This window comes from Hyla sarda, unplaced genomic scaffold (genome assembly GCF_029499605.1).
Source record: "Hyla sarda isolate aHylSar1 unplaced genomic scaffold, aHylSar1.hap1 scaffold_189, whole genome shotgun sequence".
Lineage (NCBI taxonomy): Eukaryota > Metazoa > Chordata > Amphibia > Anura > Hylidae > Hyla > Hyla sarda.
Window position 1 is genome coordinate 318,555 of NW_026608543.1, and position 22,224 is coordinate 340,778.

The window sequence follows — 22,224 nt, forward strand, 5'->3', positions numbered from 1 at the left end:
CACTAATGGATTGGTCATCAGCTGGCTGTCTATGTCCCGCATCAATATAGACCAAAGTACAGAGGGTTAGGCTATGCTATTGTGCACCTACCTGATGCATCAGAAGGTGCGAGGCCCTTGTTAAATTCTGTGCACAGACTTTGAGATCTATACTTTAGACTGTATCTAAACCTGCTCCAACATGGACTGACATTCTGGCCTACTTTCAGCCGATGCGACTTGTCTGTCGCTGAACAGTCGCTTTTTATGTATTCAGCACCTATGTATAATGTTGTAAAAATGCTCTAGAAGCTAAAGTCGCAGAAATGTCACACATATTTGGCCTGCAACTTTCTGTGCGACAAATTCAGACAGGAAAAATCAGTATAAATCCTTAGAAAATTATCCCCCAGTGTCTCCATCTGCTGGCGGTATTGAATAAGCATTGCTGCACTGATGGGGTATGCATTAGACGAAAAAAAAGAAGAAAAAGAAGAATAATACGCCCAGAAAAGAGGCGAAAAGGAGAAAAACGTAAAAAAACGTGAAAAAAAAGTAAGAGGAAGAGAAGGGAAAAAAAGGTGGAAATGGGTTTAAAAGTGATTTCGGCGGAGAAATATATATATATATATATATATATATATATATATATATATATATATATATACGCGCACACACACACATATATATAAACGTATTCTCCGTTGAGATATTGCAGCCGCTGCTGTGTCCAGGCCCAGGAGCCTTAGCACTGTGCTGTGATGTCACTCAATACCACTGACATCACTAGGTGTAAACAACATCTCTCCTTTGCTGTGTATGTGACTATGGAGCTGTTTGGTGATGTCGTCTATTATGGCCTTCATAGAAGCAACAGGAGATTGTTGCATCCATCTAGAACCCTCAGAACTACAGTGCTATGATGTCACTCACTTCCACAGGCCTTGCAGAGTGTAAACAACAACAACCCAGCTTTGTTGTGTATGTAACCATAGGGATTTGTGATGTCACCTAGAACCTTCACAGCAGCGACAGCTTTATGAGGAGCATCAGCACTGCTCTGCCTGAGCAGAACCATCACCGCCATAGGTTGTCAAATAACCCGGATTTAACCCACACAGGTAAGTCCAATGGGGTGCAGGCATGTCCTCTATGCTTACAGCTTCCCGTGGGTGTTGGTTTGATACCGTTTGGGGACAGCCAAGGAGGCATCTGCAGGCAACAAAGGTAGGTGTGTGCTTGTGTGTGTGTTTCCTATGCAGATCCTAAGCCCAGTGTCACATGCAAGTAGGAGGAGTAAGAAGGGTTCCTGGCAAATCCGGGTTATGGATTGCATTTAAAAAGGCCCCGTGGGAGTGCAATGGGCCCCTGTCTTGCTGCTTAGCAATAATGGTATGGGTTTAGGTTCTGCTGTGTGTACTGGTGGTTGACTGCCCCCCAGCCCAGAGTGTGCATGGAAAATTGTCTGGCAGCCTCCCTGACAGCAAGCAGTGATAGTGCCCATGAAGGGGACCTTGTTGGGCCCGCCCCTTTCACGGTTATCGCTTCTCGGCCTTTTGGCTAAGATCAAGTGTAGTATCTGTTCTTATCAGTTTAATATCTGATACGTCCCCTATCTGGGGACCATATATTAAATGGATTTTTGAGAACGGGGGCCGATTTCGAAGCTTGCTTCCGTCGCCCTATGCATTGACCCGATATGGCAGTATCTTCGGGTACAGTGCACCACCCCCTTACAGGGTTAAAAAGAAAGATTCCTACTTTCATTGCTACCTGCTTGCTGGCTAGCCAGCTAGCCAGCCCTGTGGGCCTTGCTGCTGCTGCTGCAGCCAAAAAACAAAAGGTGGTGCTGCTGCTGCTGCTTCTGCTGCTTCTGCTTCTGCTTGTGTCTGGCCGCTGTTGGAGCGTCCAGGCACAGGACTTCTGCTGCTGCTGACTAAATGGCCTCCTTAATTGGATCATTTGAGTAGCCAGCACACCTGTGCAGGTAGGGCATGACATGATAGGCAGCTGCCTTGATAGCGGGTGGGTGCTGAATGTTCCTAATTGACAAAATAAGATTAATGCTTATGAAGAAATATAAAATCTCATCCCTTCCCCAATATCGCGCCACACCCCTACCCCTTAATTCCCTGGTTGAACTTGATGGACATATGTCTTTTTTCGACCGTACTAACTATGTAACTATGTAACATAACATGGGGGGGGTCTCCTGGCTGTTCACACAGGTGTGTCATTGCTGTACATTGACCATGCATTGCTTCTGTGGTATTGCAAAGGCAAAGACAAATGCTTCCAGCCATCCATTGCACTAATGGATTGGTCATCAGCTGGCTGTCTATGTCCCGCATCAATATAGACCAAAGTACAGAGGGTTAGGCTATGCTATTGTGCACCTACCTGATGCATCAGAAGGTGCGAGGCCCTTGCTAAATTCTGTGCACAGACTTTGAGATCTATACTTTAGACTGTATCTAAACCTGCTCCAACATGGACTGACATTCTGGCCTACTTTCAGCCGATGCGACTTGTCTGTCGCTGAACAGTCGCTTTTTATGTATTCAGCACCTATGTATAATGTTGTAAAAATGCTCTAGAAGCTAAAGTCGCAGAAATGTCACACATATTTGGCCTGCAACTTTCTGTGCGACAAATTCAGACAGGAAAAATCAGTATAAATCCTTAGAAAATTATCCCCCAGTGTCTCCATCTGCTGGCGGTATTGAATAAGCATTGCTGCACTGATGGGGTATGCATTAGACGAAAAAAAAAAGAAAAAGAAGAATAATACGCCCAGAAAAGAGGCGAAAAGGAGAAAAACGTAAAAAAACGTGAAAAAAAAGTAAGAGGAAGAGAAGGGAAAAAAAGGTGGAAATGGGTTTAAAAGTGATTTCGGCGGAGAAATATATATATATATATATATATATATATATATATATATATATATATATACGCGCACACACACACATATATATAAACGTATTCTCCGTTGAGATATTGCAGCCGCTGCTGTGTCCAGGCCCAGGAGCCTTAGCACTGTGCTGTGATGTCACTCAATACCACTGACATCACTAGGTGTAAACAACATCTCTCCTTTGCTGTGTATGTGACTATGGAGCTGTTTGGTGATGTCGTCTATTATGGCCTTCATAGAAGCAACAGGAGATTGTTGCATCCATCTAGAACCCTCAGAACTACAGTGCTATGATGTCACTCACTTCCACAGGCCTTGCAGAGTGTAAACAACAACAACCCAGCTTTGTTGTGTATGTAACCATAGGGATTTGTGATGTCACCTAGAACCTTCACAGCAGCGACAGCTTTATGAGGAGCATCAGCACTGCTCTGCCTGAGCAGAACCATCACCGCCATAGGTTGTCAAATAACCCGGATTTAACCCACACAGGTAAGTCCAATGGGGTGCAGGCATGTCCTCTATGCTTACAGCTTCCCGTGGGTGTTGGTTTGATACCGTTTGGGGACAGCCAAGGAGGCATCTGCAGGCAACAAAGGTAGGTGTGTGCTTGTGTGTGTGTTTCCTATGCAGATCCTAAGCCCAGTGTCACATGCAAGTAGGAGGAGTAAGAAGGGTTCCTGGCAAATCCGGGTTATGGATTGCATTTAAAAAGGCCCCGTGGGAGTGCAATGGGCCCCTGTCTTGCTGCTTAGCAATAATGGTATGGGTTTAGGTTCTGCTGTGTGTACTGGTGGTTGACTGCCCCCCAGCCCAGAGTGTGCATGGAAAATTGTCTGGCAGCCTCCCTGACAGCAAGCAGTGATAGTGCCCATGAAGGGGACCTTGTTGGGCCCGCCCCTTTCACGGTTATCGCTTCTCGGCCTTTTGGCTAAGATCAAGTGTAGTATCTGTTCTTATCAGTTTAATATCTGATACGTCCCCTATCTGGGGACCATATATTAAATGGATTTTTGAGAACGGGGGCCGATTTCGAAGCTTGCTTCCGTCGCCCTATGCATTGACCCGATATGGCAGTATCTTCGGGTACAGTGCACCACCCCCTTACAGGGTTAAAAAGAAAGATTCCTACTTTCATTGCTACCTGCTTGCTGGCTAGCCAGCTAGCCAGCCCTGTGGGCCTTGCTGCTGCTGCTGCAGCCAAAAAACAAAAGGTGGTGCTGCTGCTGCTTCTGCTGCTTCTGCTTCTGCTTGTGTCTGGCCGCTGTTGGAGCGTCCAGGCACAGGACTTCTGCTGCTGCTGACTAAATGGCCTCCTTAATTGGATCATTTGAGTAGCCAGCACACCTGTGCAGGTAGGGCATGACATGATAGGCAGCTGCCTTGATAGCGGGTGGGTGCTGAATGTTCCTAATTGACAAAATAAGATTAATGCTTATGAAGAAATATAAAATCTCATCCCTTCCCCAATATCGCGCCACACCCCTACCCCTTAATTCCCTGGTTGAACTTGATGGACATATGTCTTTTTTCGACCGTACTAACTATGTAACTATGTAACATAACATGGGGGGGGTCTCCTGGCTGTTCACACAGGTGTGTCATTGCTGTACATTGACCATGCATTGCTTCTGTGGTATTGCAAAGGCAAAGACAAATGCTTCCAGCCATCCATTGCACTAATGGATTGGTCATCAGCTGGCTGTCTATGTCCCGCATCAATATAGACCAAAGTACAGAGGGTTAGGCTATGCTATTGTGCACCTACCTGATGCATCAGAAGGTGCGAGGCCCTTGCTAAATTCTGTGCACAGACTTTGAGATCTATACTTTAGACTGTATCTAAACCTGCTCCAACATGGACTGACATTCTGGCCTACTTTCAGCCGATGCGACTTGTCTGTCGCTGAACAGTCGCTTTTTATGTATTCAGCACCTATGTATAATGTTGTAAAAATGCTCTAGAAGCTAAAGTCGCAGAAATGTCACACATATTTGGCCTGCAACTTTCTGTGCGACAAATTCAGACAGGAAAAATCAGTATAAATCCTTAGAAAATTATCCCCCAGTGTCTCCATCTGCTGGCGGTATTGAATAAGCATTGCTGCACTGATGGGGTATGCATTAGACGAAAAAAAAGAAGAAAAAGAAGAATAATACGCCCAGAAAAGAGGCGAAAAGGAGAAAAACGTAAAAAAACGTGAAAAAAAAGTAAGAGGAAGAGAAGGGAAAAAAAGGTGGAAATGGGTTTAAAAGTGATTTCGGCGGAGAAATATATATATATATATATATATATATATATATATATATATACGCGCACACACACACATATATATAAACGTATTCTCCGTTGAGATATTGCAGCCGCTGCTGTGTCCAGGCCCAGGAGCCTTAGCACTGTGCTGTGATGTCACTCAATACCACTGACATCACTAGGTGTAAACAACATCTCTCCTTTGCTGTGTATGTGACTATGGAGCTGTTTGGTGATGTCGTCTATTATGGCCTTCATAGAAGCAACAGGAGATTGTTGCATCCATCTAGAACCCTCAGAACTACAGTGCTATGATGTCACTCACTTCCACAGGCCTTGCAGAGTGTAAACAACAACAACCCAGCTTTGTTGTGTATGTAACCATAGGGATTTGTGATGTCACCTAGAACCTTCACAGCAGCGACAGCTTTATGAGGAGCATCAGCACTGCTCTGCCTGAGCAGAACCATCACCGCCATAGGTTGTCAAATAACCCGGATTTAACCCACACAGGTAAGTCCAATGGGGTGCAGGCATGTCCTCTATGCTTACAGCTTCCCGTGGGTGTTGGTTTGATACCGTTTGGGGACAGCCAAGGAGGCATCTGCAGGCAACAAAGGTAGGTGTGTGCTTGTGTGTGTGTTTCCTATGCAGATCCTAAGCCCAGTGTCACATGCAAGTAGGAGGAGTAAGAAGGGTTCCTGGCAAATCCGGGTTATGGATTGCATTTAAAAAGGCCCCGTGGGAGTGCAATGGGCCCCTGTCTTGCTGCTTAGCAATAATGGTATGGGTTTAGGTTCTGCTGTGTGTACTGGTGGTTGACTGCCCCCCAGCCCAGAGTGTGCATGGAAAATTGTCTGGCAGCCTCCCTGACAGCAAGCAGTGATAGTGCCCATGAAGGGGACCTTGTTGGGCCCGCCCCTTTCACGGTTATCGCTTCTCGGCCTTTTGGCTAAGATCAAGTGTAGTATCTGTTCTTATCAGTTTTCATGCTGGTGGGGATGGGTGCTGCATGGAGGATGCAGGTGTACCAGGGCTTTCCGGGGCTGGTTCTGAGGAATCAGCTCGACGGCTGCCCCGATGTGACCTGTTCCCTCCGGGTCTCGCCATGAGGCTGAGAGGGTCTAGAGCCGAGGTACTTTTGTGCCTCGGGGAGTGGTGACCCCGAGGTGCCGAAACTCACTGGGAGAATAGACTCACTGGGTTGAAGCACGGGCACCATAATCTCTTCACCTTGTGGCACTCACCTCTTGATTCCCGGCCTTCTGGCTAGGATCAGAGAAATTTTTATAGATCCGGCCGGATGTCCGGGCAGTATATCTGCACACATTCACTTATTTATTTCTTTTTTGTCTCACTGTGTCACTTTTTGCGTGTTGTGTGTTCACAGGATTTGTCAGGATGCGGTAGCCCTTCTGGGTGTCCCTCCTGGCGGTCTAGGGGAGGTGTGTGTGGCCATTAGGTTCCGCACCTCCCTGCAAACACCCCGGGTACTCCTGCTTTGGCAGGGTACCTACCGTAATCGGCTCTGCGGGCAGATACCTTGGCTAACGCCAAGGGGGATGCCGGGAGCATTTGTGGTCCCCTAGTAGCTTCGGCGAAAAGGGACATCGAACCTGGAACCTCGCAGGTACCTTTTGGTCCGGAGGCGAAGGGTAAGGTTTGTTGGGGGGCCTCTCTCCTATCGGAGAAGGGCTTGCGATAGACCGCATCCTTTGTGCACGTTTTTTTAGTGTAACACGTTTGCACTTTTTCTTGCACTTTGGGTGAATCGAAAGCACGTTCCTCGGCTTTAGATAAAGAAAAAAAAAAAAAAAAAAAAAAAAATCTGTTCTTATCAGTTTAATATCTGATACGTCCCCTATCTGGGGACCATATATTAAATGGATTTTTGAGAACGGGGGCCGATTTCGAAGCTTGCTTCCGTCGCCCTATGCATTGACCCGATATGGCAGTATCTTCGGGTACAGTGCACCACCCCCTTACAGGGTTAAAAAGAAAGATTCCTACTTTCATTGCTACCTGCTTGCTGGCTAGCCAGCTAGCCAGCCCTGTGGGCCTTGCTGCTGCTGCTGCAGCCAAAAAACAAAAGGTGGTGCTGCTGCTAATTCTGCTGCATCTGCTTCTGCTTGTGTCTGGCCGCTGTTGGAGCGTCCAGGCACAGAACTTCTGCTGCTGCTGACTAAATGGCCTCCTTAATTGGATCATTTGAGTAGCCAGCACACCTGTGCAGGTAGGGCATGACATGATAGGCAGCTGCCTTGATAGCGGGTGGGTGCTGAATGTTCCTAATTGACAAAATAAGATTAATGCTTATGAAGAAATATAAAATCTCATCCCTTCCCCAATATCGCGCCACACCCCTACCCCTTAATTCCCTGGTTGAACTTGATGGACATATGTCTTTTTTCGACCGTACTAACTATGTAACTATGTAACATAACATGGGGGGGGTCTCCTGGCTGTTCACACAGGTGTGTCATTGCTGTACATTGACCATGCATTGCTTCTGTGGTATTGCAAAGGCAAAGACAAATGCTTCCAGCCATCCATTGCACTAATGGATTGGTCATCAGCTGGCTGTCTATGTCCCGCATCAATATAGACCAAAGTACAGAGGGTTAGGCTATGCTATTGTGCACCTACCTGATGCATCAGAAGGTGCGAGGCCCTTGCTAAATTCTGTGCACAGACTTTGAGATCTATACTTTAGACTGTATCTAAACCTGCTCCAACATGGACTGACATTCTGGCCTACTTTCAGCCGATGCGACTTGTCTGTCGCTGAACAGTCGCTTTTTATGTATTCAGCACCTATGTATAATGTTGTAAAAATGCTCTAGAAGCTAAAGTCGCAGAAATGTCACACATATTTGGCCTGCAACTTTCTGTGCGACAAATTCAGACAGGAAAAATCAGTATAAATCCTTAGAAAATTATCCCCCAGTGTCTCCATCTGCTGGCGGTATTGAATAAGCATTGCTGCACTGATGGGGTATGCATTAGACGAAAAAAAAAAGAAAAAGAAGAATAATACGCCCAGAAAAGAGGCGAAAAGGAGAAAAACGTAAAAAAACGTGAAAAAAAAGTAAGAGGAAGAGAAGGGAAAAAAAGGTGGAAATGGGTTTAAAAGTGATTTCGGCGGAGAAATATATATATATATATATATATATATATATATATATATATACGCGCACACACACACATATATATAAACGTATTCTCCGTTGAGATATTGCAGCCGCTGCTGTGTCCAGGCCCAGGAGCCTTAGCACTGTGCTGTGATGTCACTCAATACCACTGACATCACTAGGTGTAAACAACATCTCTCCTTTGCTGTGTATGTGACTATGGAGCTGTTTGGTGATGTCGTCTATTATGGCCTTCATAGAAGCAACAGGAGATTGTTGCATCCATCTAGAACCCTCAGAACTACAGTGCTATGATGTCACTCACTTCCACAGGCCTTGCAGAGTGTAAACAACAACAACCCAGCTTTGTTGTGTATGTAACCATAGGGATTTGTGATGTCACCTAGAACCTTCACAGCAGCGACAGCTTTATGAGGAGCATCAGCACTGCTCTGCCTGAGCAGAACCATCACCGCCATAGGTTGTCAAATAACCCGGATTTAACCCACACAGGTAAGTCCAATGGGGTGCAGGCATGTCCTCTATGCTTACAGCTTCCCGTGGGTGTTGGTTTGATACCGTTTGGGGACAGCCAAGGAGGCATCTGCAGGCAACAAAGGTAGGTGTGTGCTTGTGTGTGTGTTTCCTATGCAGATCCTAAGCCCAGTGTCACATGCAAGTAGGAGGAGTAAGAAGGGTTCCTGGCAAATCCGGGTTATGGATTGCATTTAAAAAGGCCCCGTGGGAGTGCAATGGGCCCCTGTCTTGCTGCTTAGCAATAATGGTATGGGTTTAGGTTCTGCTGTGTGTACTGGTGGTTGACTGCCCCCCAGCCCAGAGTGTGCATGGAAAATTGTCTGGCAGCCTCCCTGACAGCAAGCAGTGATAGTGCCCATGAAGGGGACCTTGTTGGGCCCGCCCCTTTCACGGTTATCGCTTCTCGGCCTTTTGGCTAAGATCAAGTGTAGTATCTGTTCTTATCAGTTTAATATCTGATACGTCCCCTATCTGGGGACCATATATTAAATGGATTTTTGAGAACGGGGGCCGATTTCGAAGCTTGCTTCCGTCGCCCTATGCATTGACCCGATATGGCAGTATCTTCGGGTACAGTGCACCACCCCCTTACAGGGTTAAAAAGAAAGATTCCTACTTTCATTGCTACCTGCTTGCTGGCTAGCCAGCTAGCCAGCCCTGTGGGCCTTGCTGCTGCTGCTGCAGCCAAAAAACAAAAGGTGGTGCTGCTGCTGCTTCTGCTGCTTCTGCTTCTGCTTGTGTCTGGCCGCTGTTGGAGCGTCCAGGCACAGGACTTCTGCTGCTGCTGACTAAATGGCCTCCTTAATTGGATCATTTGAGTAGCCAGCACACCTGTGCAGGTAGGGCATGACATGATAGGCAGCTGCCTTGATAGCGGGTGGGTGCTGAATGTTCCTAATTGACAAAATAAGATTAATGCTTATGAAGAAATATAAAATCTCATCCCTTCCCCAATATCGCGCCACACCCCTACCCCTTAATTCCCTGGTTGAACTTGATGGACATATGTCTTTTTTCGACCGTACTAACTATGTAACTATGTAACATAACATGGGGGGGGTCTCCTGGCTGTTCACACAGGTGTGTCATTGCTGTACATTGACCATGCATTGCTTCTGTGGTATTGCAAAGGCAAAGACAAATGCTTCCAGCCATCCATTGCACTAATGGATTGGTCATCAGCTGGCTGTCTATGTCCCGCATCAATATAGACCAAAGTACAGAGGGTTAGGCTATGCTATTGTGCACCTACCTGATGCATCAGAAGGTGCGAGGCCCTTGCTAAATTCTGTGCACAGACTTTGAGATCTATACTTTAGACTGTATCTAAACCTGCTCCAACATGGACTGACATTCTGGCCTACTTTCAGCCGATGCGACTTGTCTGTCGCTGAACAGTCGCTTTTTATGTATTCAGCACCTATGTATAATGTTGTAAAAATGCTCTAGAAGCTAAAGTCGCAGAAATGTCACACATATTTGGCCTGCAACTTTCTGTGCGACAAATTCAGACAGGAAAAATCAGTATAAATCCTTAGAAAATTATCCCCCAGTGTCTCCATCTGCTGGCGGTATTGAATAAGCATTGCTGCACTGATGGGGTATGCATTAGACGAAAAAAAAGAAGAAAAAGAAGAATAATACGCCCAGAAAAGAGGCGAAAAGGAGAAAAACGTAAAAAAACGTGAAAAAAAAGTAAGAGGAAGAGAAGGGAAAAAAAGGTGGAAATGGGTTTAAAAGTGATTTCGGCGGAGAAATATATATATATATATATATATATATATATATATATATATATATACGCGCACACACACACATATATATAAACGTATTCTCCGTTGAGATATTGCAGCCGCTGCTGTGTCCAGGCCCAGGAGCCTTAGCACTGTGCTGTGATGTCACTCAATACCACTGACATCACTAGGTGTAAACAACATCTCTCCTTTGCTGTGTATGTGACTATGGAGCTGTTTGGTGATGTCGTCTATTATGGCCTTCATAGAAGCAACAGGAGATTGTTGCATCCATCTAGAACCCTCAGAACTACAGTGCTATGATGTCACTCACTTCCACAGGCCTTGCAGAGTGTAAACAACAACAACCCAGCTTTGTTGTGTATGTAACCATAGGGATTTGTGATGTCACCTAGAACCTTCACAGCAGCGACAGCTTTATGAGGAGCATCAGCACTGCTCTGCCTGAGCAGAACCATCACCGCCATAGGTTGTCAAATAACCCGGATTTAACCCACACAGGTAAGTCCAATGGGGTGCAGGCATGTCCTCTATGCTTACAGCTTCCCGTGGGTGTTGGTTTGATACCGTTTGGGGACAGCCAAGGAGGCATCTGCAGGCAACAAAGGTAGGTGTGTGCTTGTGTGTGTGTTTCCTATGCAGATCCTAAGCCCAGTGTCACATGCAAGTAGGAGGAGTAAGAAGGGTTCCTGGCAAATCCGGGTTATGGATTGCATTTAAAAAGGCCCCGTGGGAGTGCAATGGGCCCCTGTCTTGCTGCTTAGCAATAATGGTATGGGTTTAGGTTCTGCTGTGTGTACTGGTGGTTGACTGCCCCCCAGCCCAGAGTGTGCATGGAAAATTGTCTGGCAGCCTCCCTGACAGCAAGCAGTGATAGTGCCCATGAAGGGGACCTTGTTGGGCCCGCCCCTTTCACGGTTATCGCTTCTCGGCCTTTTGGCTAAGATCAAGTGTAGTATCTGTTCTTATCAGTTTTCATGCTGGTGGGGATGGGTGCTGCATGGAGGATGCAGGTGTACCAGGGCTTTCCGGGGCTGGTTCTGAGGAATCAGCTCGACGGCTGCCCCGATGTGACCTGTTCCCTCCGGGTCTCGCCATGAGGCTGAGAGGGTCTAGAGCCGAGGTACTTTTGTGCCTCGGGGAGTGGTGACCCCGAGGTGCCGAAACTCACTGGGAGAATAGACTCACTGGGTTGAAGCACGGGCACCATAATCTCTTCACCTTGTGGCACTCACCTCTTGATTCCCGGCCTTCTGGCTAGGATCAGAGAAATTTTTATAGATCCGGCCGGATGTCCGGGCAGTATATCTGCACACATTCACTTATTTATTTCTTTTTTGTCTCACTGTGTCACTTTTTGCGTGTTGTGTGTTCACAGGATTTGTCAGGATGCGGTAGCCCTTCTGGGTGTCCCTCCTGGCGGTCTAGGGGAGGTGTGTGTGGCCATTAGGTTCCGCACCTCCCTGCAAACACCCCGGGTACTCCTGCTTTGGCAGGGTACCTACCGTAATCGGCTCTGCGGGCAGATACCTTGGCTAACGCCAAGGGGGATGCCGGGAGCATTTGTGGTCCCCTAGTAGCTTCGGCGAAAAGGGACATCGAACCTGGAACCTCGCAGGTACCTTTTGGTCCGGAGGCGAAGGGTAAGGTTTGTTGGGGGGCCTCTCTCCTATCGGAGAAGGGCTTGCGATAGACCGCATCCTTTGTGCACGTTTTTTTAGTGTAACACGTTTGCACTTTTTCTTGCACTTTGGGTGAATCGAAAGCACGTTCCTCGGCTTTAGATAAAGAAAAAAAAAAAAAAAAAAAAAAAAATCTGTTCTTATCAGTTTAATATCTGATACGTCCCCTATCTGGGGACCATATATTAAATGGATTTTTGAGAACGGGGGCCGATTTCGAAGCTTGCTTCCGTCGCCCTATGCATTGACCCGATATGGCAGTATCTTCGGGTACAGTGCACCACCCCCTTACAGGGTTAAAAAGAAAGATTCCTACTTTCATTGCTACCTGCTTGCTGGCTAGCCAGCTAGCCAGCCCTGTGGGCCTTGCTGCTGCTGCTGCAGCCAAAAAACAAAAGGTGGTGCTGCTGCTGCTTCTGCTGCATCTGCTTCTGCTTGTGTCTGGCCGCTGTTGGAGCGTCCAGGCACAGAACTTCTGCTGCTGCTGACTAAATGGCCTCCTTAATTGGATCATTTGAGTAGCCAGCACACCTGTGCAGGTAGGGCATGACATGATAGGCAGCTGCCTTGATAGCGGGTGGGTGCTGAATGTTCCTAATTGACAAAATAAGATTAATGCTTATGAAGAAATATAAAATCTCATCCCTTCCCCAATATCGCGCCACACCCCTACCCCTTAATTCCCTGGTTGAACTTGATGGACATATGTCTTTTTTCGACCGTACTAACTATGTAACTATGTAACATAACATGGGGGGGGTCTCCTGGCTGTTCACACAGGTGTGTCATTGCTGTACATTGACCATGCATTGCTTCTGTGGTATTGCAAAGGCAAAGACAAATGCTTCCAGCCATCCATTGCACTAATGGATTGGTCATCAGCTGGCTGTCTATGTCCCGCATCAATATAGACCAAAGTACAGAGGGTTAGGCTATGCTATTGTGCACCTACCTGATGCATCAGAAGGTGCGAGGCCCTTGCTAAATTCTGTGCACAGACTTTGAGATCTATACTTTAGACTGTATCTAAACCTGCTCCAACATGGACTGACATTCTGGCCTACTTTCAGCCGATGCGACTTGTCTGTCGCTGAACAGTCGCTTTTTATGTATTCAGCACCTATGTATAATGTTGTAAAAATGCTCTAGAAGCTAAAGTCGCAGAAATGTCACACATATTTGGCCTGCAACTTTCTGTGCGACAAATTCAGACAGGAAAAATCAGTATAAATCCTTAGAAAATTATCCCCCAGTGTCTCCATCTGCTGGCGGTATTGAATAAGCATTGCTGCACTGATGGGGTATGCATTAGACGAAAAAAAAAAGAAAAAGAAGAATAATACGCCCAGAAAAGAGGCGAAAAGGAGAAAAACGTAAAAAAACGTGAAAAAAAAGTAAGAGGAAGAGAAGGGAAAAAAAGGTGGAAATGGGTTTAAAAGTGATTTCGGCGGAGAAATATATATATATATATATATATATATATATATATATATATATACGCGCACACACACACATATATATAAACGTATTCTCCGTTGAGATATTGCAGCCGCTGCTGTGTCCAGGCCCAGGAGCCTTAGCACTGTGCTGTGATGTCACTCAATACCACTGACATCACTAGGTGTAAACAACATCTCTCCTTTGCTGTGTATGTGACTATGGAGCTGTTTGGTGATGTCGTCTATTATGGCCTTCATAGAAGCAACAGGAGATTGTTGCATCCATCTAGAACCCTCAGAACTACAGTGCTATGATGTCACTCACTTCCACAGGCCTTGCAGAGTGTAAACAACAACAACCCAGCTTTGTTGTGTATGTAACCATAGGGATTTGTGATGTCACCTAGAACCTTCACAGCAGCGACAGCTTTATGAGGAGCATCAGCACTGCTCTGCCTGAGCAGAACCATCACCGCCATAGGTTGTCAAATAACCCGGATTTAACCCACACAGGTAAGTCCAATGGGGTGCAGGCATGTCCTCTATGCTTACAGCTTCCCGTGGGTGTTGGTTTGATACCGTTTGGGGACAGCCAAGGAGGCATCTGCAGGCAACAAAGGTAGGTGTGTGCTTGTGTGTGTGTTTCCTATGCAGATCCTAAGCCCAGTGTCACATGCAAGTAGGAGGAGTAAGAAGGGTTCCTGGCAAATCCGGGTTATGGATTGCATTTAAAAAGGCCCCGTGGGAGTGCAATGGGCCCCTGTCTTGCTGCTTAGCAATAATGGTATGGGTTTAGGTTCTGCTGTGTGTACTGGTGGTTGACTGCCCCCCAGCCCAGAGTGTGCATGGAAAATTGTCTGGCAGCCTCCCTGACAGCAAGCAGTGATAGTGCCCATGAAGGGGACCTTGTTGGGCCCGCCCCTTTCACGGTTATCGCTTCTCGGCCTTTTGGCTAAGATCAAGTGTAGTATCTGTTCTTATCAGTTTAATATCTGATACGTCCCCTATCTGGGGACCATATATTAAATGGATTTTTGAGAACGGGGGCCGATTTCGAAGCTTGCTTCCGTCGCCCTATGCATTGACCCGATATGGCAGTATCTTCGGGTACAGTGCACCACCCCCTTACAGGGTTAAAAAGAAAGATTCCTACTTTCATTGCTACCTGCTTGCTGGCTAGCCAGCTAGCCAGCCCTGTGGGCCTTGCTGCTGCTGCTGCAGCCAAAAAACAAAAGGTGGTGCTGCTGCTGCTTCTGCTGCTTCTGCTTCTGCTTGTGTCTGGCCGCTGTTGGAGCGTCCAGGCACAGGACTTCTGCTGCTGCTGACTAAATGGCCTCCTTAATTGGATCATTTGAGTAGCCAGCACACCTGTGCAGGTAGGGCATGACATGATAGGCAGCTGCCTTGATAGCGGGTGGGTGCTGAATGTTCCTAATTGACAAAATAAGATTAATGCTTATGAAGAAATATAAAATCTCATCCCTTCCCCAATATCGCGCCACACCCCTACCCCTTAATTCCCTGGTTGAACTTGATGGACATATGTCTTTTTTCGACCGTACTAACTATGTAACTATGTAACATAACATGGGGGGGGTCTCCTGGCTGTTCACACAGGTGTGTCATTGCTGTACATTGACCATGCATTGCTTCTGTGGTATTGCAAAGGCAAAGACAAATGCTTCCAGCCATCCATTGCACTAATGGATTGGTCATCAGCTGGCTGTCTATGTCCCGCATCAATATAGACCAAAGTACAGAGGGTTAGGCTATGCTATTGTGCACCTACCTGATGCATCAGAAGGTGCGAGGCCCTTGCTAAATTCTGTGCACAGACTTTGAGATCTATACTTTAGACTGTATCTAAACCTGCTCCAACATGGACTGACATTCTGGCCTACTTTCAGCCGATGCGACTTGTCTGTCGCTGAACAGTCGCTTTTTATGTATTCAGCACCTATGTATAATGTTGTAAAAATGCTCTAGAAGCTAAAGTCGCAGAAATGTCACACATATTTGGCCTGCAACTTTCTGTGCGACAAATTCAGACAGGAAAAATCAGTATAAATCCTTAGAAAATTATCCCCCAGTGTCTCCATCTGCTGGCGGTATTGAATAAGCATTGCTGCACTGATGGGGTATGCATTAGACGAAAAAAAAGAAGAAAAAGAAGAATAATACGCCCAGAAAAGAGGCGAAAAGGAGAAAAACGTAAAAAAACGTGAAAAAAAAGTAAGAGGAAGAGAAGGGAAAAAAAGGTGGAAATGGGTTTAAAAGTGATTTCGGCGGAGAAATATATATATATATATATATATATATATATATATATATATATATACGCGCACACACACACATATATATAAACGTATTCTCCGTTGAGATATTGCAGCCGCTGCTGTGTCCAGGCCCAGGAGCCTTAGCACTGTGCTGTGATGTCACTCAATACCACTGACATCACTAGGTGTAAACAACATCTCTCCTTTGCTGTGTATGTGACTATGGAGCTGTTTGGTGATGTCGTCTATTATGGCCTTCATAGAAGCAACAGGAGATTGTTGCATCCATCTAGAACCCTCAGAACTACAGTGCTATGATGTCACTCACTTCCACAGGCCTTGCAGAGTGTAAACAACAACAACCCAGCTTTGTTGTGTATGTAACCATAGGGATTTGTGATGTCACCTAGAACCTTCACAGCAGCGACAGCTTTATGAGGAGCATCAGCACTGCTCTGCCTGAGCAGAACCATCACCGCCATAGGTTGTCAAATAACCCGGATTTAACCCACACAGGTAAGTCCAATGGGGTGCAGGCATGTCCTCTATGCTTACAGCTTCCCGTGGGTGTTGGTTTGATACCGTTTGGGGACAGCCAAGGAGGCATCTGCAGGCAACAAAGGTAGGTGTGTGCTTGTGTGTGTGTTTCCTATGCAGATCCTAAGCCCAGTGTCACATGCAAGTAGGAGGAGTAAGAAGGGTTCCTGGCAAATCCGGGTTATGGATTGCATTTAAAAAGGCCCCGTGGGAGTGCAATGGGCCCCTGTCTTGCTGCTTAGCAATAATGGTATGGGTTTAGGTTCTGCTGTGTGTACTGGTGGTTGACTGCCCCCCAGCCCAGAGTGTGCATGGAAAATTGTCTGGCAGCCTCCCTGACAGCAAGCAGTGATAGTGCCCATGAAGGGGACCTTGTTGGGCCCGCCCCTTTCACGGTTATCGCTTCTCGGCCTTTTGGCTAAGATCAAGTGTAGTATCTGTTCTTATCAGTTTTCATGCTGGTGGGGATGGGTGCTGCATGGAGGATGCAGGTGTACCAGGGCTTTCCGGGGCTGGTTCTGAGGAATCAGCTCGACGGCTGCCCCGATGTGACCTGTTCCCTCCGGGTCTCGCCATGAGGCTGAGAGGGTCTAGAGCCGAGGTACTTTTGTGCCTCGGGGAGTGGTGACCCCGAGGTGCCGAAACTCACTGGGAGAATAGACTCACTGGGTTGAAGCACGGGCACCATAATCTCTTCACCTTGTGGCACTCACCTCTTGATTCCCGGCCTTCTGGCTAGGATCAGAGAAATTTTTATAGATCCGGCCGGATGTCCGGGCAGTATATCTGCACACATTCACTTATTTATTTCTTTTTTGTCTCACTGTGTCACTTTTTGCGTGTTGTGTGTTCACAGGATTTGTCAGGATGCGGTAGCCCTTCTGGGTGTCCCTCCTGGCGGTCTAGGGGAGGTGTGTGTGGCCATTAGGTTCCGCACCTCCCTGCAAACACCCCGGGTACTCCTGCTTTGGCAGGGTACCTACCGTAATCGGCTCTGCGGGCAGATACCTTGGCTAACGCCAAGGGGGATGCCGGGAGCATTTGTGGTCCCCTAGTAGCTTCGGCGAAAAGGGACATCGAACCTGGAACCTCGCAGGTACCTTTTGGTCCGGAGGCGAAGGGTAAGGTTTGTTGGGGGGCCTCTCTCCTATCGGAGAAGGGCTTGCGATAGACCGCATCCTTTGTGCACGTTTTTTTAGTGTAACACGTTTGCACTTTTTCTTGCACTTTGGGTGAATCGAAAGCACGTTCCTCGGCTTTAGATAAAGAAAAAAAAAAAAAAAAAAAAAAAAATCTGTTCTTATCAGTTTAATATCTGATACGTCCCCTATCTGGGGACCATATATTAAATGGATTTTTGAGAACGGGGGCCGATTTCGAAGCTTGCTTCCGTCGCCCTATGCATTGACCCGATATGGCAGTATCTTCGGGTACAGTGCACCACCCCCTTACAGGGTTAAAAAGAAAGATTCCTACTTTCATTGCTACCTGCTTGCTGGCTAGCCAGCTAGCCAGCCCTGTGGGCCTTGCTGCTGCTGCTGCAGCCAAAAAACAAAAGGTGGTGCTGCTGCTGCTTCTGCTGCATCTGCTTCTGCTTGTGTCTGGCCGCTGTTGGAGCGTCCAGGCACAGAACTTCTGCTGCTGCTGACTAAATGGCCTCCTTAATTGGATCATTTGAGTAGCCAGCACACCTGTGCAGGTAGGGCATGACATGATAGGCAGCTGCCTTGATAGCGGGTGGGTGCTGAATGTTCCTAATTGACAAAATAAGATTAATGCTTATGAAGAAATATAAAATCTCATCCCTTCCCCAATATCGCGCCACACCCCTACCCCTTAATTCCCTGGTTGAACTTGATGGACATATGTCTTTTTTCGACCGTACTAACTATGTAACTATGTAACATAACATGGGGGGGGTCTCCTGGCTGTTCACACAGGTGTGTCATTGCTGTACATTGACCATGCATTGCTTCTGTGGTATTGCAAAGGCAAAGACAAATGCTTCCAGCCATCCATTGCACTAATGGATTGGTCATCAGCTGGCTGTCTATGTCCCGCATCAATATAGACCAAAGTACAGAGGGTTAGGCTATGCTATTGTGCACCTACCTGATGCATCAGAAGGTGCGAGGCCCTTGCTAAATTCTGTGCACAGACTTTGAGATCTATACTTTAGACTGTATCTAAACCTGCTCCAACATGGACTGACATTCTGGCCTACTTTCAGCCGATGCGACTTGTCTGTCGCTGAACAGTCGCTTTTTATGTATTCAGCACCTATGTATAATGTTGTAAAAATGCTCTAGAAGCTAAAGTCGCAGAAATGTCACACATATTTGGCCTGCAACTTTCTGTGCGACAAATTCAGACAGGAAAAATCAGTATAAATCCTTAGAAAATTATCCCCCAGTGTCTCCATCTGCTGGCGGTATTGAATAAGCATTGCTGCACTGATGGGGTATGCATTAGACGAAAAAAAAAAGAAAAAGAAGAATAATACGCCCAGAAAAGAGGCGAAAAGGAGAAAAACGTAAAAAAACGTGAAAAAAAAGTAAGAGGAAGAGAAGGGAAAAAAAGGTGGAAATGGGTTTAAAAGTGATTTCGGCGGAGAAATATATATATATATATATATATATATATATATATATATATATACGCGCACACACACACATATATATAAACGTATTCTCCGTTGAGATATTGCAGCCGCTGCTGTGTCCAGGCCCAGGAGCCTTAGCACTGTGCTGTGATGTCACTCAATACCACTGACATCACTAGGTGTAAACAACATCTCTCCTTTGCTGTGTATGTGACTATGGAGCTGTTTGGTGATGTCGTCTATTATGGCCTTCATAGAAGCAACAGGAGATTGTTGCATCCATCTAGAACCCTCAGAACTACAGTGCTATGATGTCACTCACTTCCACAGGCCTTGCAGAGTGTAAACAACAACAACCCAGCTTTGTTGTGTATGTAACCATAGGGATTTGTGATGTCACCTAGAACCTTCACAGCAGCGACAGCTTTATGAGGAGCATCAGCACTGCTCTGCCTGAGCAGAACCATCACCGCCATAGGTTGTCAAATAACCCGGATTTAACCCACACAGGTAAGTCCAATGGGGTGCAGGCATGTCCTCTATGCTTACAGCTTCCCGTGGGTGTTGGTTTGATACCGTTTGGGGACAGCCAAGGAGGCATCTGCAGGCAACAAAGGTAGGTGTGTGCTTGTGTGTGTGTTTCCTATGCAGATCCTAAGCCCAGTGTCACATGCAAGTAGGAGGAGTAAGAAGGGTTCCTGGCAAATCCGGGTTATGGATTGCATTTAAAAAGGCCCCGTGGGAGTGCAATGGGCCCCTGTCTTGCTGCTTAGCAATAATGGTATGGGTTTAGGTTCTGCTGTGTGTACTGGTGGTTGACTGCCCCCCAGCCCAGAGTGTGCATGGAAAATTGTCTGGCAGCCTCCCTGACAGCAAGCAGTGATAGTGCCCATGAAGGGGACCTTGTTGGGCCCGCCCCTTTCACGGTTATCGCTTCTCGGCCTTTTGGCTAAGATCAAGTGTAGTATCTGTTCTTATCAGTTTAATATCTGATACGTCCCCTATCTGGGGACCATATATTAAATGGATTTTTGAGAACGGGGGCCGATTTCGAAGCTTGCTTCCGTCGCCCTATGCATTGACCCGATATGGCAGTATCTTCGGGTACAGTGCACCACCCCCTTACAGGGTTAAAAAGAAAGATTCCTACTTTCATTGCTACCTGCTTGCTGGCTAGCCAGCTAGCCAGCCCTGTGGGCCTTGCTGCTGCTGCTGCAGCCAAAAAACAAAAGGTGGTGCTGCTGCTGCTTCTGCTGCTTCTGCTTCTGCTTGTGTCTGGCCGCTGTTGGAGCGTCCAGGCACAGGACTTCTGCTGCTGCTGACTAAATGGCCTCCTTAATTGGATCATTTGAGTAGCCAGCACACCTGTGCAGGTAGGGCATGACATGATAGGCAGCTGCCTTGATAGCGGGTGGGTGCTGAATGTTCCTAATTGACAAAATAAGATTAATGCTTATGAAGAAATATAAAATCTCATCCCTTCCCCAATATCGCGCCACACCCCTACCCCTTAATTCCCTGGTTGAACTTGATGGACATATGTCTTTTTTCGACCGTACTAACTATGTAACTATGTAACATAACATGGGGGGGGTCTCCTGGCTGTTCACACAGGTGTGTCATTGCTGTACATTGACCATGCATTGCTTCTGTGGTATTGCAAAGGCAAAGACAAATGCTTCCAGCCATCCATTGCACTAATGGATTGGTCATCAGCTGGCTGTCTATGTCCCGCATCAATATAGACCAAAGTACAGAGGGTTAGGCTATGCTATTGTGCACCTACCTGATGCATCAGAAGGTGCGAGGCCCTTGCTAAATTCTGTGCACAGACTTTGAGATCTATACTTTAGACTGTATCTAAACCTGCTCCAACATGGACTGACATTCTGGCCTACTTTCAGCCGATGCGACTTGTCTGTCGCTGAACAGTCGCTTTTTATGTATTCAGCACCTATGTATAATGTTGTAAAAATGCTCTAGAAGCTAAAGTCGCAGAAATGTCACACATATTTGGCCTGCAACTTTCTGTGCGACAAATTCAGACAGGAAAAATCAGTATAAATCCTTAGAAAATTATCCCCCAGTGTCTCCATCTGCTGGCGGTATTGAATAAGCATTGCTGCACTGATGGGGTATGCATTAGACGAAAAAAAAGAAGAAAAAGAAGAATAATACGCCCAGAAAAGAGGCGAAAAGGAGAAAAACGTAAAAAAACGTGAAAAAAAAGTAAGAGGAAGAGAAGGGAAAAAAAGGTGGAAATGGGTTTAAAAGTGATTTCGGCGGAGAAATATATATATATATATATATATATATATATATATATATATATATACGCGCACACACACACATATATATAAACGTATTCTCCGTTGAGATATTGCAGCCGCTGCTGTGTCCAGGCCCAGGAGCCTTAGCACTGTGCTGTGATGTCACTCAATACCACTGACATCACTAGGTGTAAACAACATCTCTCCTTTGCTGTGTATGTGACTATGGAGCTGTTTGGTGATGTCGTCTATTATGGCCTTCATAGAAGCAACAGGAGATTGTTGCATCCATCTAGAACCCTCAGAACTACAGTGCTATGATGTCACTCACTTCCACAGGCCTTGCAGAGTGTAAACAACAACAACCCAGCTTTGTTGTGTATGTAACCATAGGGATTTGTGATGTCACCTAGAACCTTCACAGCAGCGACAGCTTTATGAGGAGCATCAGCACTGCTCTGCCTGAGCAGAACCATCACCGCCATAGGTTGTCAAATAACCCGGATTTAACCCACACAGGTAAGTCCAATGGGGTGCAGGCATGTCCTCTATGCTTACAGCTTCCCGTGGGTGTTGGTTTGATACCGTTTGGGGACAGCCAAGGAGGCATCTGCAGGCAACAAAGGTAGGTGTGTGCTTGTGTGTGTGTTTCCTATGCAGATCCTAAGCCCAGTGTCACATGCAAGTAGGAGGAGTAAGAAGGGTTCCTGGCAAATCCGGGTTATGGATTGCATTTAAAAAGGCCCCGTGGGAGTGCAATGGGCCCCTGTCTTGCTGCTTAGCAATAATGGTATGGGTTTAGGTTCTGCTGTGTGTACTGGTGGTTGACTGCCCCCCAGCCCAGAGTGT

General features: G+C 46.5%; 8 non-coding genes and 3 pseudogenes across 8 annotated transcripts; all 11 read left to right on the forward strand.

The window, feature by feature from the left end:
- The first annotated feature begins 1,519 nt into the window (after positions 1–1,519).
- LOC130315839 (U2 spliceosomal RNA) lies at positions 1,520–1,710 on the forward strand. The gene has a single exon (XR_008863272.1). It is a non-coding gene; the product is annotated as a U2 spliceosomal RNA (small nuclear RNA).
- A 2,094-nt stretch (positions 1,711–3,804) lies between these two features.
- On the forward strand, positions 3,805–3,995 carry LOC130315840 (U2 spliceosomal RNA). The gene has a single exon (XR_008863273.1). It is a non-coding gene; the product is annotated as a U2 spliceosomal RNA (small nuclear RNA).
- A 2,084-nt stretch (positions 3,996–6,079) lies between these two features.
- LOC130315914 (U2 spliceosomal RNA) lies at positions 6,080–6,239 on the forward strand (annotated as a pseudogene).
- A 693-nt stretch (positions 6,240–6,932) lies between these two features.
- LOC130315907 (U2 spliceosomal RNA) lies at positions 6,933–7,127 on the forward strand. The gene has a single exon (XR_008863330.1). It is a non-coding gene; the product is annotated as a U2 spliceosomal RNA (small nuclear RNA).
- A 2,083-nt stretch (positions 7,128–9,210) lies between these two features.
- LOC130315841 (U2 spliceosomal RNA) lies at positions 9,211–9,401 on the forward strand. The gene has a single exon (XR_008863274.1). It is a non-coding gene; the product is annotated as a U2 spliceosomal RNA (small nuclear RNA).
- Positions 9,402–11,489: 2,088 nt separating this feature from the next.
- On the forward strand, positions 11,490–11,649 carry LOC130315915 (U2 spliceosomal RNA; annotated as a pseudogene).
- A 693-nt stretch (positions 11,650–12,342) lies between these two features.
- Positions 12,343–12,537, forward strand: LOC130315909 (U2 spliceosomal RNA). Its single transcript, XR_008863332.1, has one exon. It is a non-coding gene; the product is annotated as a U2 spliceosomal RNA (small nuclear RNA).
- Positions 12,538–14,622: 2,085 nt separating this feature from the next.
- Positions 14,623–14,813, forward strand: LOC130315842 (U2 spliceosomal RNA). Its single transcript, XR_008863275.1, has one exon. It is a non-coding gene; the product is annotated as a U2 spliceosomal RNA (small nuclear RNA).
- A 2,088-nt stretch (positions 14,814–16,901) lies between these two features.
- On the forward strand, positions 16,902–17,061 carry LOC130315916 (U2 spliceosomal RNA; annotated as a pseudogene).
- A 693-nt stretch (positions 17,062–17,754) lies between these two features.
- Positions 17,755–17,949, forward strand: LOC130315911 (U2 spliceosomal RNA). Its single transcript, XR_008863333.1, has one exon. It is a non-coding gene; the product is annotated as a U2 spliceosomal RNA (small nuclear RNA).
- A 2,085-nt stretch (positions 17,950–20,034) lies between these two features.
- On the forward strand, positions 20,035–20,225 carry LOC130315843 (U2 spliceosomal RNA). The gene has a single exon (XR_008863276.1). It is a non-coding gene; the product is annotated as a U2 spliceosomal RNA (small nuclear RNA).
- The last annotated feature ends 1,999 nt before the right edge of the window (positions 20,226–22,224 follow it).